This window comes from Mesoplodon bidens (assembly GCF_964165515.1).
Source record: "Mesoplodon bidens genome assembly, contig: HAP1_SCAFFOLD_608, whole genome shotgun sequence".
Taxonomy (NCBI): domain Eukaryota; kingdom Metazoa; phylum Chordata; class Mammalia; order Artiodactyla; family Ziphiidae; genus Mesoplodon; species Mesoplodon bidens.
Window position 1 is genome coordinate 98,879 of NW_027672699.1, and position 15,936 is coordinate 114,814.

The following is a 15,936-nucleotide window of genomic DNA, read 5'->3' on the forward strand; positions in this document are numbered from 1 at the left end:
GTTGTGGTGAGTGGGAGCAGCTCTTCGTTGTGGTGCGCAGGCTTCTCATTGCAGTGGCTTCTCTTGTTTCAGAGCACGGTCTCTAGGAACGCGGGCTTCAGTAGTTGTGGCACGTGGGCTCAGTAGTTGTGGCTCACGGGCTCAGTTGCTCTGCGGCATGTGGGATCTTTCCAGACCGGGGCTCGAACCTGTGTCCCCTGCACTGGCAGGCAGATCATTAACCACTGTGCCACCGGGGAAGTCCCGGTTTTTAGCACCTTTCATATCCTCCTCAGCACTAACCCCCTTGGTGTGCTGCCGCCTCGGGTGCAGCCTTTCAACTTAAGCAAAACTGTACTTTCCAGTCCTTTTCCTGTATCTGATACCTGACGTGTAAAAGCTGTTTCGCTTCTCTGACTTGGTTCAAACTTAACCTGGGATTCAGAATTGTAGAGAATCCTAGAAATCAAACTGAGTTCACCTGTGCATGCATTTCTTGAGCCCTGACTAACTGCTAGGCACTGTTAAAGCTGTGAGCACAGCAAAATGCTTGTCTTTATTGATACTGTGTTATGGTAGGAATGACATGTAATTTTTGAAAGATGATTTAAATAGTATGTCAGAGTAGTCATTTGGTTTTAAATGGGTTTCATTAATGCTAAGTATTTGGGAGTTTAACAGACCATCTCTTGGTTTCTGTTAGTATATAAACCAGAGAACTTCATTTGTCGTGCGAAAGATCAGCTGAACCATCCTGAGGTTCATTAAAGTCTCATACTGTGTCTTAAGTGTAAAATCTTGAATCTTTGAACAAAGCTTTCACGTGTCCACATCTCTGAATTCTCTGTCCATATAGAAGAAAACAATCAAAGTGAGTGGAGGGCCGTTCAAGACAGAGGATCACGTGAAGAGCTTTCCTGCTGGCAAATCTGGCAACAGATTGCAAATGACTTAACCAGATGCCAAGACTCCATGATAAATAGTTGTCAGTTCCACAAACAAGGTGATTCCCCCTGCCAGATTGGGGCAGGACTCTATTCAAATTTCTGAAGATGAGAACCGTATATTAAATGATAAAGCAGGTGATCCCAGTAGTACTGGAAATCCAAGGTTTGCAACTTTGAGAGCCCAGGATTCTTGGAGGAAAACTTCATTGGCTGAGTCCCAGAATTATCAGAATAGACACCAGCAAATTTCCATGAAAAATAAACTGTGTCAGTGTAAAGAGGATGTTGACACCATCAGTTGGATTTCACATCACCTTGATGCTCATGGAGTACACAAGGGTCAAAAATCTTACGGCTACAGTGATTATAGAAAAGATAGCACGAGGGTTTCAACACTGGATCAGAATACTATGATTCACACAGGACAAAAACCTTACCAGTGTGATGAATGTAAAGAAACCTTCACCGATCTCTCCACCTTTGATCTTCACCAGCAATTACACTCAAAAGAGAAGTCTCATGTGCAGTGAGTGTGGAAGAGGCTTCCGTTACAGCTCGGTTCTTCATATTCATCAGAGAGTTCACGTGGGAGGAAAACACAGTGAGTGTGATGAGTGTGGCAAGGAGTTCAGTCAGAGCTCACAGCTGCAGACTCCTCAGAAAGTCCACACTGTAGAGAAACCATTCAAATGTGGGGAATGTGGGAAAGGCTTCAGTCGTAGGTCAGCACTTACTATTCATTGTAAAGTCCACACGGGAGAGAAACCTTATAATTGTGAGGAGTGTGGGAGGGCCTTCAGTCAGGCCTCTCACCTTCAGGACCATCAGAGAGTCCACACTGGGGAGAAACCATTCAAATGTGACACATGTGATAAGAGCTTCAGTCGGAATTCACACCTTCAGTCCCATCAGAGAGTCCATACGGGAGAGAAACCGTACAAATGTGAGGAGTGTGGGAAGGGCTTCATTTGTACCTCAAATCTATACATTCGTCAGAGGGTCCACACAGGAGAAAAACCCTACAAATGTGAGGAATGTGGGAAAGGCTTTAGTCGGCCTTCAAGTCTTGAGGCCCATCAGGGAGTCCACACTGGAGAGAAATCATACATATGTAATGTGTGTGGTAAAGGCTTTACTCTGAGTTCAAACCTTCAGGCACATCAAAGAGTCCATACAGGAGAGAAACCATACAAATGTAATGAGTGTGGGAAGAGCTTCAGGAGGAACTCCCATTATCAAGTTCATCTGGTTGTCCACCCAGGGGAGAAGCCCTATAAATGTGAGGTATGTGGGAAGGGCTTCAGTCAGAGTTCATATCTTCAAATCCATCAGAAGGCCCACAGTGTAGAGAAACCTTACAAGTGTGAGGAGTGTGGGCAGGGCTTCAATCAGAGTTCACGACTTCAGATCCACCAGCTGATCCATACCGGTGAGAAACCATACAAATGTGAAGAGTGTGGGAAGGGATTCAGTCGTAGAGCAGATCTTAAAATTCATTGCAGAATCCACACCGGAGAGAAACCGTATAATTGTGAGGAGTGTGGGAAAGTCTTCAGGCAGGCCTCAAATCTTCTGGCCCATGAGAGAGTCCACAGCAGAGAAAAACCATTCAACTGTGAAGAGTGTGGGAAGAGCTTTGGTCGGAGTTCACACCTTCAAGCCCATCAAAAAGTCCACACTGGAGAAAAGCCATACAAATGTGAGGAGTGTGGGAAGGGCTTCAAGCGGAGCCTGAACCTCGACATGCATCAGAGGGTCCACACAGGAGAGAAACCATGTAAGTGTGGGGAGTGTGGGAAGCACTTCAGTCAGGCCTCAAGTCTTCAGCTTCATCAAAGCGTCCACACTGGAGAGAAGCCGTACAGATGTGACAGATGCAGTAAGGTCTTCAGTCGGCCTTCACAGCTACAGTCCCATCAAAGAGTGCACACGGGGGAGAAGCCTTACACGTGTGAGACCTGTGGGAAGAGCTTCAGCTGGCGCTCCAATCTGACAGTTCATCACAGAATCCATGCTGCTGATAAATCCTATAAAAGTGATAGGAGTGGTAAGACCATCAGAGAGCCCACACACGAAAAAAGTTCCATAGAATGATGAAAACAGAGACAGAAACAACTCAGGTGTCATGTGAATTCTTCCAGTCATCAAGTTCAGAAGAAAAAAAAATCATTTGTTTCATTAAAGTCGGTGTTTCAGCCATAGCTCAACATGTCCCAGTAGCCAGGAGGCCACACGGCAGAGAACTCTGGTAAATGGTGTAGTAAGTTTGAACTTTGACCTCTATTAAATATTAGGGGAGAAGCCTTAGTGTGAGTTTTAGCAGGCCTTGTACAAAAGTATGATGAACATGCCAAAATTTATGCCCATTACAACGTAAATTCCACGAATGCAGCGACGTTTGTTCTGAATCTACAGTCTGAACATTGTCAGCTACTTTGTAGGTGCTCGATATTTGTTCAGTTAATGAATGAGGAACAACTTTTTGAAAATTATGTTGCAATCCCCTCCAAAATTTCATAAAAATTTGTATTCAGAGGAGTTAACCTAAATCTGGCCTTAAAAGTAATTCAGGGAGACAAAAATTTGAAGTGTTAGAAAACCACTCAGTATTGCAATTTGTAATATTAATGTGGCATCGTCCTGTTATGATGAGCTCCATTTGTCTCCCCCCAGCCTCGCTTCAAGTTGGATCTTATCTTGGACTTTGTCTATCTAATATTCTGTGAACCTTATACAGTACAAATTTGGTTATCTTTTGTGACAGTATAGACTTACTGAAAATGGATTGTTCATCTTGCAATACAGAAAGCATACTGTTGACCCTTTTTTCAAGAACGTCAAGGCAGAGGTTTAAGTGTCAGAAAGAGTTACTAATGACAGTGACAGAGGACAAACATTTCTTAGTAAATGAACTGATCGTTGGTTTCTTATTCACCACATTTCCGTCTAGGTTTTGATGTGATTGTCTCCCAAGGGTTTTAGCATTACTTTCATCAGGACTTCTTAAGTAGAGAAAAGAGGCTGTGTGAAGTAGATTACTTTTGTCAAGTTCTCTATCTCCTTACTCCTCTCTGGCCTGAGATAAAAAGAAAAAAATTATTTGTTGAAATTTGGTAACTTCATCAAACATATTTATTCAATGACTGACTTGCACACTTTTTCCTAGCGGTGGATTGAAAAATTGATTTTCAAAGTGAAGTTGCTGAGTACATATCAAAACATAGAACGTGCGTCCCTTTGATATAGAAATCACAGAATAGGACCTTATAATTAGGAAATTCAAGTAGAAAAGGTGAGTAGCATGTCAATGTTACTAAATTTTGCAAAAGTGAAATATTCAATAGGAATGTCTTTATATTTTAAGATACTTATGTAATGACAGGTCTGTTAAAATGATGGCTTAAACTTAATGACAGAAGCATGTAACAGTTTAATGTATTTTAGGTAGGTACATCACATACCTTAATCAAACATGTATGTGTGTGTGTTAATGCATCCTATCATCTGTAAAGGGATATTCACCCTTATGTAAACAGTGGCAAGATTTTCAGGGATTTTTTCCACATTTAACTTCCATATTTTAAATTTTTCATTGAGCATCAATTTTCCAGTAAAATACTGTTATTTTTATAGTAACATAGGTAGTAAAATAATGTAAAATATAATATTAAAAATTACTAAGAACATATTAATCCCTCACAGTAAGAAATCCTATCATCATGAGGTATACATATATATGGCCAAAATTAAGGAATAGACCTCTAGAAATCAGTTATAAAAAAGAAAAAATGTATATGGTTATTCAAAGAGACAGAATATTAGTCAGTGTAACGGTCTATTTATAATTAATGCATTTGAAGTTTAGGATAAATCCATGCAGCCCAGAATATTCTGTTTTAATTCCAACAGTAGAAATGTACACATCCTAGTTCTCCTCATCAGGCTTCCTTACTGGGTGAATGGATGGATAGCTCGGGGTACCGGCTTGTCCTTTCAAGTGCTTGGTCTGACTGGAGAAGTAGCTGGGTCGTTCCAGACACTATGACACAGAGAACCATTAGCTGTGGGAAAAAAGGAATTTACCCCCCAAAAAACTTTTTTAAATTGTTTACAAAGTAACAGTGATTGGGCAAATCCTGAAGATAGAGAGTGGAAATAGGTAAGTTTTAGAGGTAAAATTTATCAACGATTCCCTAAGGAAAAATGTGCATAGGGAAGAAACCTAGAATGATGGGAACAAGTTGTTAAGGAGGAGGTTTGCATACCATTTCCTACTTCTTGGTCATTTCACTGATGTTTAACACTTACTTGGTTAAAGGGCTTTACTCAGCAAAAGATGTATTTAATGTGAGAGGCAGGTTTCCAAGATTGGTTTCCTAGACCACACCTTCACATGTGTATGTAAAGTCCATGCTACCTCAAATTGCATTGCATTAGATGTCAGAAATCCTAGGGCTTTCTTGTTTGGTTTGGTTTGGTAGATATCAAACCACCAACTCTCAAGGTAATTTGTAGTTTAGTGAGTTAAGTCAAGGGCTGGAAAACTACCTCCTGTGAGCCCAACCTGGCTCATTGCCTTTAAAGCTTTATTGGAACCTAAAAGCTCTTTATTGGCCCATCCATTTATTTACCATCTTTGAGTGTTTCCCATTGTGCTGACAGTGTTCAGTGGTTGTGACGAGCACTGATGGCCCACAAAACCTAAAATATTTACTTTCTGGCCCTTCAGAGAAAAAGTCTGTTGATCCCTGTGGTAAGCCCAAAAGGTTTGTCTCTGTAAGTGAAAGACCACAAGTAGAGCAGAACTTAGACTTGGTTCAGTGAGGATTCCAGAGAGGTTTCCTTTTTGATTCTCATATCTGCCCTTCTGGTTGACCTTGTTCTTTAGTTTGGTTCAAAGACAGTGGTAGCAACTAGGGACTACCTGTTTCTTTCTTCACATTCAATGAAAGAGCTGCTCTTAGTGTTGAGTAGTTCACAACTCACTCCCAGTGCGTGGCTTCCTCTAACCTTGACTCCCATCTATGCTAAAGACTAAATCTTTAGCTTTGTATCCAGTTCCATTGGCCTTTGTAGGGCCTTCAGTTTCAAGTCCCAGTTGATAGCTTGAGCTCGAAATCTGTTTTTACCGTTGGGGATTTTCTGTCTTAGCTTTGAGCTTGGCTACATAGCAACACTTTGGGGGACTTGTTATAATCAGCATTTCTATCTTTCTTTCCTTCCTTTTTATTTATTTATTTTTTTAAGGGGATCCAAAGTCAAATTCAGTCAGTGGCTGAATGACAACACATTGATTCACAACCTTGTAGATTCTCTTATGTCATAGGGCATCAGTGGGAAGGAGTAGAATCCTGGAAATTTGAGGTGGAAATATATGGGCAGATTCCAACAAAGCTGAGGCCTGTGACCTCTGACCTGTGACCTCTTAGTTGAGCCTGCTGTGCTATTAGAAGGAAGTCTGCCTCTACTCTGAGGTAGTTTCCTTGCAGGGGTCTGTGGATCCTCAAGACTTGCCTCCACTACCTCTCGTTTTTCCAGACCTAGTAATCAGACTAGAGTCCTTGAAATGGGGACGGGAGCAGGGAAGGGGTGGGTACCCACCGGGTATAAAGGATGACCATGAGGAGACACTATCTGCTAAAATACGGAATTTTATAACTTATATCAATAGAAACCTGAGAAATAATGTGTGTGGAGTTTGTAGGTATTGAAGCAGGTGGGAGTAATGTAATATTGGGTTAGGCTGGATTTGTTGATACGAGTGCATTCAACACCCATTCCAGACTCAGCGTGTTAGCTTGGCTACCTGGGAATGCCTTCAGCAGTTTGCTCAAATGACTGAAACCTGTACCCAAAGTTAGCGTAGGCTAAAGTCAAAATGCCAGGACTTTCTAAGTATGTTGTAGCAAAATTTCTTGACGTTGGCATGACTGACATTTTGAACTGGATAGCTCTTTGTTGTTGGGAGCTGTCCTGTGCAATGTAAGATGGGCCAGTGGCACATACTCTTCCCTGCCACCCTAGTTGTAACAATAAAAAGTGCCTTGAGGGCTTCCCTGGTGGCGCAGTGATTGAGAGTCCGCCTGCCGATGCAGGGGACACGGGTTTGTGCCCCGGTCCGGGAAGACCCCACATGCCGCGGGGCAGCTGGGCCCGTGAGCCATGGCCGCTGAGCCTGCGCGTCCGGAGCCTGTGCTCCGCAACGGGAGAGGCCACAACAGTGAGAGGCCCGCGTACCAAAAAAAAAAAAAAAAAAAAGTGCCTTGATACATCCGTGTGCACCAGCCACGTGGGGCTCATTCATAACACAGCTCCTTAAAGAAAAAAGTCTCAAGGGGCTTCCCTGGTGGCGCAGTGGTTGAGAGTCCGCCTGCCGATGCAGGGGACATGGGTTCGTGCCAGGGCCCGGGAAGATCCCACATGCCGTGGAGCGGCTAGGCCCGTGAGCCACGGCCACTGAGCCTGTGCGTCTGGAGCTTGTGCTCCACAACGGGAGAGGCCACAACAGTGAGAGGCCCGCGTACCACAAAAAAAAAATAAAATAAAAGTCTCAAGACACTGCCACATATTTCCTGGGAGGGGGGACCAAAAGTGTCCCCAGCTGAGAACCACCACTGTAGAAGGTTTACAAAGGCATAGGAATGCCAGACCACTGGAGTGGATTTATCATATAAGATCTGCTCACCCAAACCCCCTATGTGCCCTGGGAGGGCTCAGAGGACACTTCCTTTGCCAGAGGTTTAAGAAACGTATTGGTGAGGGGAGCGTTAGCAGTCTTGGAATGCTCTGTAGCTGCTCTTCTCTGCAGGCCAAGAATGAGAGGGAAATGATGTCATCATAATGGGCTCCCTAAATTCAGTGAGGCTAATGGGATCGTGGGGCATCATTGGTCAAGTGGAAACACTTCATTGGCAGAGATAAAGTGAGCGTGTTTTTCACAATGAACAGCAAAATGAAAGGGCTCATTAGAATGCTTTGATACACAAAGATTTTTTATTTGCTCATGTGCTATCTCTAGGGCTGAAATAAATGGGAACTCTACTAATACCCTACTTGATTTGAATCAGGAGAAAAGCTCTAGGTCTGATGAACATGTCTGACCGGAATCAACATGGGAGTTGTGCTCCCTCAGCCAATTGGATAACATGAGTCAGTTCCCATTTCCAGAGCATCTTGAATGAAGGGCAGGCCGGGTCCCCTTGAGGGAGGATATACCCTGGTTTACTACCAACTCTCCCGAGGGTGCTTTCTTCTCCCTGGAAGGGATAAAACAACTGAGGTAGAACAGGAAGAGACAAGAAGCACTCCAAGCTCTGCTGGTCAGGGTTACCCTCCAGCGTTGCCTTAATGCTCAGAGCCACACACACCACAGTGAGCTTGGCTCCAGATCAACTACCACGCAACGAAGGTTCTGGAACATTTCCATATCTCGGGGGACCTCATTTCCACGTGACTCTCTTTCATATTCCCCTTTGTCACAGAAGGCTAGGTCCAGTGGTCCGGGTGAGATCTCGGCTCAGGCCCAAGGCTCTCAGACCTCAAAGGTCTGGTCCTGCCAGGGCCCCTGTCCTCTCTGGAGACCACTCCTGGCTCTCTCTGCCGAGAAGGCGCTGCTGGCAGTATGTCCTCTAAGAGTTGAGGTCCGTCGTGCAGACCCTGAGAAAACTCCTAGGAAAAGGCTCCACCTTCTTGTTTACGTCAACAGAGCTCAATGCCTTTGTTAGTGCTGGGTGTGTCCCATTTGATGCAACTGCAGAGCCATTAGGTCAACCAGCACATGTGTGCGGCCCCTTCCCTTGGACTCCTCTGGGCCCTCGTGACATAGGCTCAGAAGACTGCCAGCCTCAAGCCTTACCTCTTCCAAGGCCACACCGTCTCCAGGATCTTCTGTCCCATGAATCTCAGTTGCTGTGTGGAACTCAAAAGAGAGAAAAGAGCCTGCCTGCGGGGTCTCTTCGGGCTGGGGCCTTCTACCTTCTCTTCCTCGTCCTCCTCGTCCTCCTCGTCCTCCTCGTCCTCCTCGTCCTCCTCGTCCTCTTCGTCCTCCTCCTCGGGGTGATCTCGGATTCCACATTGCCCATCAGCTGGGCCATGGTGAGATGAAAGACACGGCAGCTGAAGCCCTCCAGGACGCCAAACTTCACGTGCTGCTGGAGGATCTCCAAGGTGGGGAAGACCCGGCAGCAGGCCATGCACCTGAAGCCGGTCTCCATGGTCACCATCCACTCCGGTGTCTTGGCCCTGGGTCTCTCCTCGACGGCAGGTGACCCTGATGGGCTGCCTGGCGCTGCCCTTTCCTCATACTCTTTGTCCTCCCCAGTGGGCTCACTGTCAGACAGGAGGTTTTCGGTGGACACATCAGAGGGCTCAGTGGCTACTGTGCACGCATCCTCAGGAAGGGTCACTTCTTCTATCCTCAGCTGCTTTTCAGGCAACTCCAAGGGTTTCTTTGTCTTCCAGGAGACAGCGACACCCTTGTTCACTTGTACCTGCATGTAGTATATTTTCATGCCCCTTTCCTGTTTGTCTGGGTGCAGATCGTTCTTACAGGGTGAAGAGGGTGAGGAGGAGACACAGTGTGATGGGGGAGCGGTCTCCCCTTTTTCCTGAACCTGGGCTAGGGGTGCGGTAGGCTGGGCAGTGTCTCGATGTGATCTCCGGATTCCTGAAAAAGGAATTTTAAAACATAATAACATGCATGGGCCATGCCGGAAGCTGAGGGAGCAGGTGTGGTAGACGAGAGAGGGACATTTGCATGACGTAGCTATGTCGTGAGCTTGGTGTCTGTTGGCCGTAGGAGGCAGTGGTGTATCTGGTGTCATCTGTGGGCTTTTCATCTGCGTGTTGGGGGATACTGGAGCGGTGTCTGTATACACGGGTGTGGAGTACAGTGGTGAGGACTGTGGTATGTGAGGGAAGCGTATGGATGCGTGTATGACGAGGAGTGTGAGTTTGGGAATATCGGTGGTGCATTCCTTGTGGAATGGGGCTGTGGTGCAGGAGGAGAGTACTGTGGAGCACGTGCTTGGGGTTCATGTGTGCACGGAGAAGGGCTGTGCCTGGAGGGCGCATGTGTGTGTGAGCTGTGTGGACCTGAGCTGGATGGCGCTGCTCTCAGGCTGGAGGTGTATGATGCAGAACTCTGTCCTTCTCTGGAAGCAAAGGCAAAGAGAAACCCTACATTTTTCTCTGAAGATGCTTAATCTGGTCCCTCTTCCCTCCACCTCAAGTCCAGACCTTTCCGGCCACTGCTCCTTGACTTCCCCACCATGGTAGTACCAGGATTCACACCCGCCCCCCACCCCTGACTCAGCTGGGATACACGCCCTCGTAACAGCTCAGCCATCCCGCCCAGGCTCCTCCACAGAGCCCTCATCACCTCTGATGACCTTGGGTTTCCTCTCAGCCTCCCTGGGATCTGTGTGCCTCCTGCCTCACAGCCAAGCACCCCCTCACCTGAGGAGCCCCGCGCCCTTACCGGCGTACATGAGCTTGCGCGGAGAAGAAGCACAGGAGAAGTGTTTAGGGGCAGAGGAGACCTCCCCTGGCCCTGGGCTGCAGCCTTGGGCCACCACAGTGGATCCAAGCCGAGGGGGATCCTCTTGTGACTTCGAGATTCCTGAGGGAGGAATGAAAGGCTCAGGGTGGGTTCATCAGTCCTCTGTCCACAAATATTTACTGAGTGTGTGACACGTGTCAGGTGCAGTGAATACACACAGTTGAGAGTGTGGTTCCCAGTGGATACTCCAGGATTTAATTCCAATCCATACTTATTCTCTCACTGTCTAGTTGGTAATGTAGGCCTCGGTGGTGACTGTGAGTGTGTGGGAAGAGTGAGTGATGTGTATCAGTTAAGTCTGTGGTAAGTGTGGGGTTGGCATGGGGAGCACAGTGCAGATGTGTCTATCTGTGTGTGTGGCCTTTGTGTGCATGGTTTCTGTTCACAAGTCAGGAATTCTGGGACATGTAACTTTTCCTCATTACATGGTGTGGCTTGTATTTATGGTGCGTGTTCATTCATTCAGTCACCAAGATTCAGTAAGCAGCTACTCCTGTGTATCCGGCACTCTTCCATTGTTGTAGTGTTTGGTAACGCTGCACATTCTAGTAGGGGAAGACACACACTAAACAAAACTACAATAAATATATAATACATCAGCTGGTGGTAAGTATATAAGGGTTGCCAGACTTAGCGAACAAGAATACAAGGCACCCAGTTAAATTTCACTTTCAGATAAACCCAGAATAATTTTTTAGTGTAAGTATTCCCATGCAGTGTTTGGCCTGACTTAGTTTTAGTGTAAGTATGGCCCATACAATATGTGGGACATACTGATACTGAAAAATTACTTGTTGTTTATCTGGAATTCAAATTGAACTGGATAGCCCATATTTTCTCTGGCAATCCTGACCTGGGTTAGTGAGACTGTGGTTTACTGTGGTTTGTACAAAGCGGGTCTGGCATTACTCAAGAATGTGTTATAAGTGTGGTGTGTATGACACGTGACTGGTTCTTATAGAGGTATTTAGAGATGGCTGAAGTTAGCTGTGTTTGTGCAAGAGTTGAGGAGATACATATATATATAGTGTGTGTGTGTGTGTCCTATATATATAGTGTGTGTGCCTATATACATATCTCATCTCCAGCGTTTGGTGTTGGAGGAGACGATTGTGATACAGGTGGGTTGTATGAGAACGTAGTACAGAAGGGATGCATGTATATACCTCCATGTGCTGTGTGTGGTTTACTAAGGAAGTTATATGTGGGGTGTGTGATATTTTTGCTGTATCAGAGTGTACATGGGTGTATGAGTTACTGTCTCATGAAACACCCCTAACAAGAATTCTGTATACACTCTTACGTACACCGAGTGTCAGCCAGGTCCAGGCAGGGTGACAAGAACTTTACCACGCAGACTTTATATCTGGTAAGCACTCTAACCCCATTCATCTCGCTCTTCTCTGCACTACCCCCCACCACACACACACACACACACGAACACACAGGAACACAGAGCAAAATATTCTGAATGGTCAGGGGCAGTCATTGCCTTCCCCAGCCTGTCCCAGCCACTGCCTGGAAATCTGCCTGCTGTCTAGAGCTCCATTCCCAGGACCCATCCTACAGTCTCCAGGGCCCTGGGCCTGGTAGGAGCTACTGGGCTCTAATCTGGGGCAGAGGCCTCTAGCTGGAGCTCTGGGGTGACCACCCCTCTCCCAGGGCAAGCTACTCGCCTACATTTAATGCACGCAGGCACCCCGTGGCCCGTGGCTCTCAGAGCTCCCCGCAGGACCCTGAGGCCATTTCTCACCCCTGCTCACGCGGTCTCAGTCTCTGGAAAACCCTTCCCTTCCCTTGATCTCCTTTGGGAAATTCTTCCTGTTGAAGGAATAAAACCTCCTTGCTTTCAATATGACACCATCCCTAGACAAACAATCTTCTTTCAAAGTGCATTCCACTTGTCAAGATATTTTTCAACAGGGCCTTCAACTCATGGGGCTTCTCTTTCCACTTTGGTAAAAGAGGCCAAGCAACTCATGGGTCTCTCTCAGCATCCTTGCATCCTTCACATCCCCCACCTCATGACCCCAGGGAAAGATCCAAGAGAATAAGAGAGAAATCGGGGACTGAGAAAAGCTGCACCTCTAGGTCTGTGCAAGCAGGATGCAGCCTGCTATGAGTCCGACAGAGCTCCAGGCCCGGCTGCCCCAGGGGAGAGTCCTCAGACCAGCGGAGCTGACCTCCCATCTCCCAGGGGGCATCTGGCCGTTCTGTGCCGTCTCACACCACAGGGACCCTCCGGATGGATACGGCAGCGTCAGTGAGACAAGGTCTCTCGCTCCCTGCTTCACAGGTGACACGTTCTCAGTCCCCCCCATCCTAGAGAAGGTTTAGTTTGGCAGAAACCCATGTGCCCCAGCATGTTGCCCCCCACATACCTCCTCCGTTCTCGGCAGTTTCCTGGGACTCTTCATTTTCCAGATGTTTCCTCTTTTGTCGCCGTTTCATGGTACCAACTAGAAGTCTCCCTTAGAAGATGCCTCAAGAGATGTCCAACTCCTCCTCTTCCCTACAGGTTGGCCCTTGTTGGCTCTTGGGCAATCCGTTGAAATGATTCAATACAAATAAAAATAGTCAAGTCTCCTAAATGGCTGAAAAACTTGTACCACTTAGTGAACCAGCAGTACTGCCTAGTGCTCACCAGGGCTGTTATGTTTGCAAGGTTGCCAGGCGCACAGTGGAATTCTGTGACCTCAGTGATGACATCAGAGCATTCCGTGGACCTAGGTGGAGCACAGTGTCTGCAATAGCACAGGCCCCATTTTCAAGAACATTTCCTTTTTCCCAGCTGAACCTTTCCCGTGAAAGGGAAAGGTTCATACCATATCTATTATAAATTGTATCATACCATGTCTATTATAAAATTCACATTTTGAGTGGAGATCTTTTCATGTCTTTTCTAGAGAGATTTAATATGAATATTTTCAGTGGTCTCCAGTTTCCCTGTGGATTATTGACATTTTAAACTCTGCACTTCAATTTTCCCTCAATACGTGTAATTTTGTCACAGCTATTTCTGTACTTAAAGATGAGGAACTATATAATTGATTTCTTCATTTTTTTCCCATCTCTTTCCAAGGTACTGCATTTGATTGTGTCTTACGAATGAGTGAAAAATGCTAGTCCTTGAGTCAGGACGTTGGGCCCTTTACCAAGTAACTCAACCTATCTGGGCTTCAGCTTCTGTATGTGCCATCAAGAGGCTTGGACTAGCTGACTTTTCAAATGCCGTGTTTCTTTGATTCACTCTCACTTACTGATCTGCCACTTAAGAAGAGGGTCTGTTCTCATAAAGTAACAACAGTCTTTTCCTAACCTTGGGTTGGGTGGAGTTTAACTGTTCGTACTCAGTTTGTTAGTTATATTGCCTTCTACGTATGCTTAGCTCTAAATAATTTATATGGCTCTTGTGACAATTTTTAGATCTTCTTTTTTTCTTATTTTCTTTTACAGTTTCTAATTTGTTATCGCCAGTGTAGAGGAGCCTGATTGACTTTTAAAATTTATTGATCTTGTATGTGTGTGCCTTGTTGAACCGTCTTATTAGTTCCTGCTAGTTTATCTGTGGGTTCTTTTGGGTCTCCTAGATAAATGAGCATAGGAAATGTAAATAATGTGTTCTTTGGATAAAGTTTATTTTCTTGCATCTATATATATATAGAAGCAATATGTTGAATTGATTTAAATATTTAAATACTTACATACCTGTTATCACAATCTAACATTCTTGATCTTATTTTCTTTCAATCAATATTATGTTTTCAAGATTTATCCACGTGAATCCATATAGATCTAGGTCTTTGATTTTTGACTGCTTGATATTATTTCATCACATGCATATAGCATCATTTATTTTCCATTCAAGCATTATTGGACAATTGGATTGTTTCCCTCCCTTCTCTAGAACAAACAACATTTCCTAGAATATCCCTGAAGATGTCTGACAGTCGAGAAGGGCCAGGCTGCCCGAAGGATTGCTACTTGCTTTCAGCCACCTTCCAACAGGCCGTCTCCAGCCAGCAATTTGAAGCACAGCTGAAATGAAAACTGCCCCAAATGTGAAGATCTTAGGAGCTTCCTAGAAGGTGGGAGGTTAATGATAGGCATCCTGCTGGGATCCCAGGGGAGTCTGAGCTGGCCTGAAGCTCATCTTCCTCCTCCACCGCTCAAGAGAAATGTGGAGGAAAGAAGCCTTCAAAAACTCTGAGCAGGCAGAGGGAGAGATATTGGGGGCCGAAGGTGTAACTGAGGTCTTGGAGTGGGCTGTGAGCACGCAGAGCCTCTAGAGAGCCAGGCTCTGCCTTCTGAGAACTTCTCCCCTAAGGCTGCTCATAATTCAGGTGATACCAGCCATATAGAGCCGACTTGGCCCACACTGTCACAGAAAGCCTTATCAGAATCTCTTCTTCTTCATACACTCTTGTGTCTGTTACTTGGCTATTGCCTTTGGTACTCCACTGATGTGAACCACAGTCGCCAGGGGATGGAGGACACTAGTGACCCATCTTGCTCTGTGGCCTCAGTCCACAGCTTGAGGGTAAGGGAAGAGGCCAAATGAAGGTCAAGAAGGAAAGATGGAGTTTGAAGAGAAGACCTGAGTTAAGGGTGTCTTCTCAAGTCTTGATGACTGAAATGTAGCTCCAGTACCTGAAGTCCTGCTTGTTCTCAAGGCTGACCACGGGGCTGGGTGCACTCAGTGAAGGAACCGTATACACTTAGTATTTCCTTGCTTGCTCACACTTGCCCTCCTCTGATACACCCTCTGCAAGACTGCTCTTCCCCTGAAACAACTTTCCACCTGCCACTGTCATCTCAGGAACATTTGCTTCCCCTTCCTAGTGTCCCCCTAGAATGCCATTGCAGCCAATTCATAATTGGATAATCATGCTTCTTACCATAGTCTCAGCAACTTCTGAAAACTTTTATTCACTTTATTCCATAGTCTTCACCCATCAATAATCTTCCTTAACTTCCTAGCTGCAGGTTAAGCCATTCGGAATCATTTCTTTTTCTTTCTCTTCTTTGGCAAATCCTTTCTATCTTTTAAGGTCTTTTTCTTGTCTCTCTACCATCCTGCCTTGCTGAACTTCTTTTTTTTCCGTTTAAGTAACCTTTCAATCTCCTTCCCCAATTTCCTCATAAACATTGAGAGTTTATTCCTCACACGTTAGACAGCGGTTTATGAATGGCCAGGCATAATGGACTCAGAATGAGTTGGCACCCCCGAGGTACCTGTCTTGCTGGGGAGCCACAGGTGAAGGGCTGGCTGCTGGACACATGTTTGCATGGAGTCAGGCTGAGTGGCCTCAGGGTGTTTGCTCTACACTTGTGTGTGTTTCTCCCTAGTTGGTTTCCTTGTCCAGCCACCTGTGACCTCCCTCCATCCAGCCCAGGGAATCCTTCTCATCACAGGGGTAGGATGTTTGTCTCATTTTCCATCACATCCTT

At 45.7% G+C, this 15,936-nt stretch overlaps 1 protein-coding gene and 1 pseudogene across 2 annotated transcripts in view; one reads left to right on the top strand and one right to left on the bottom strand.

The window, feature by feature from the left end:
- LOC308609827 (uncharacterized protein) overlaps positions 1-15,936 on the top strand; it is a gene marked incomplete at its 5' end in the record, with an annotated part of 123,908 nt that overhangs the window by 12,795 nt on the left and 95,177 nt on the right. The gene's annotated exons all lie outside the window — the stretch shown is intronic.
- LOC308609822 (protein FAM170A-like) lies at positions 4,852-10,544 on the bottom strand (annotated as a pseudogene). Its single transcript has 2 exons — positions 8,901-10,544; positions 4,852-4,965 (listed from the first exon to the last, which is right to left on the bottom strand). The product of its transcript is annotated as a protein FAM170A-like (transcript).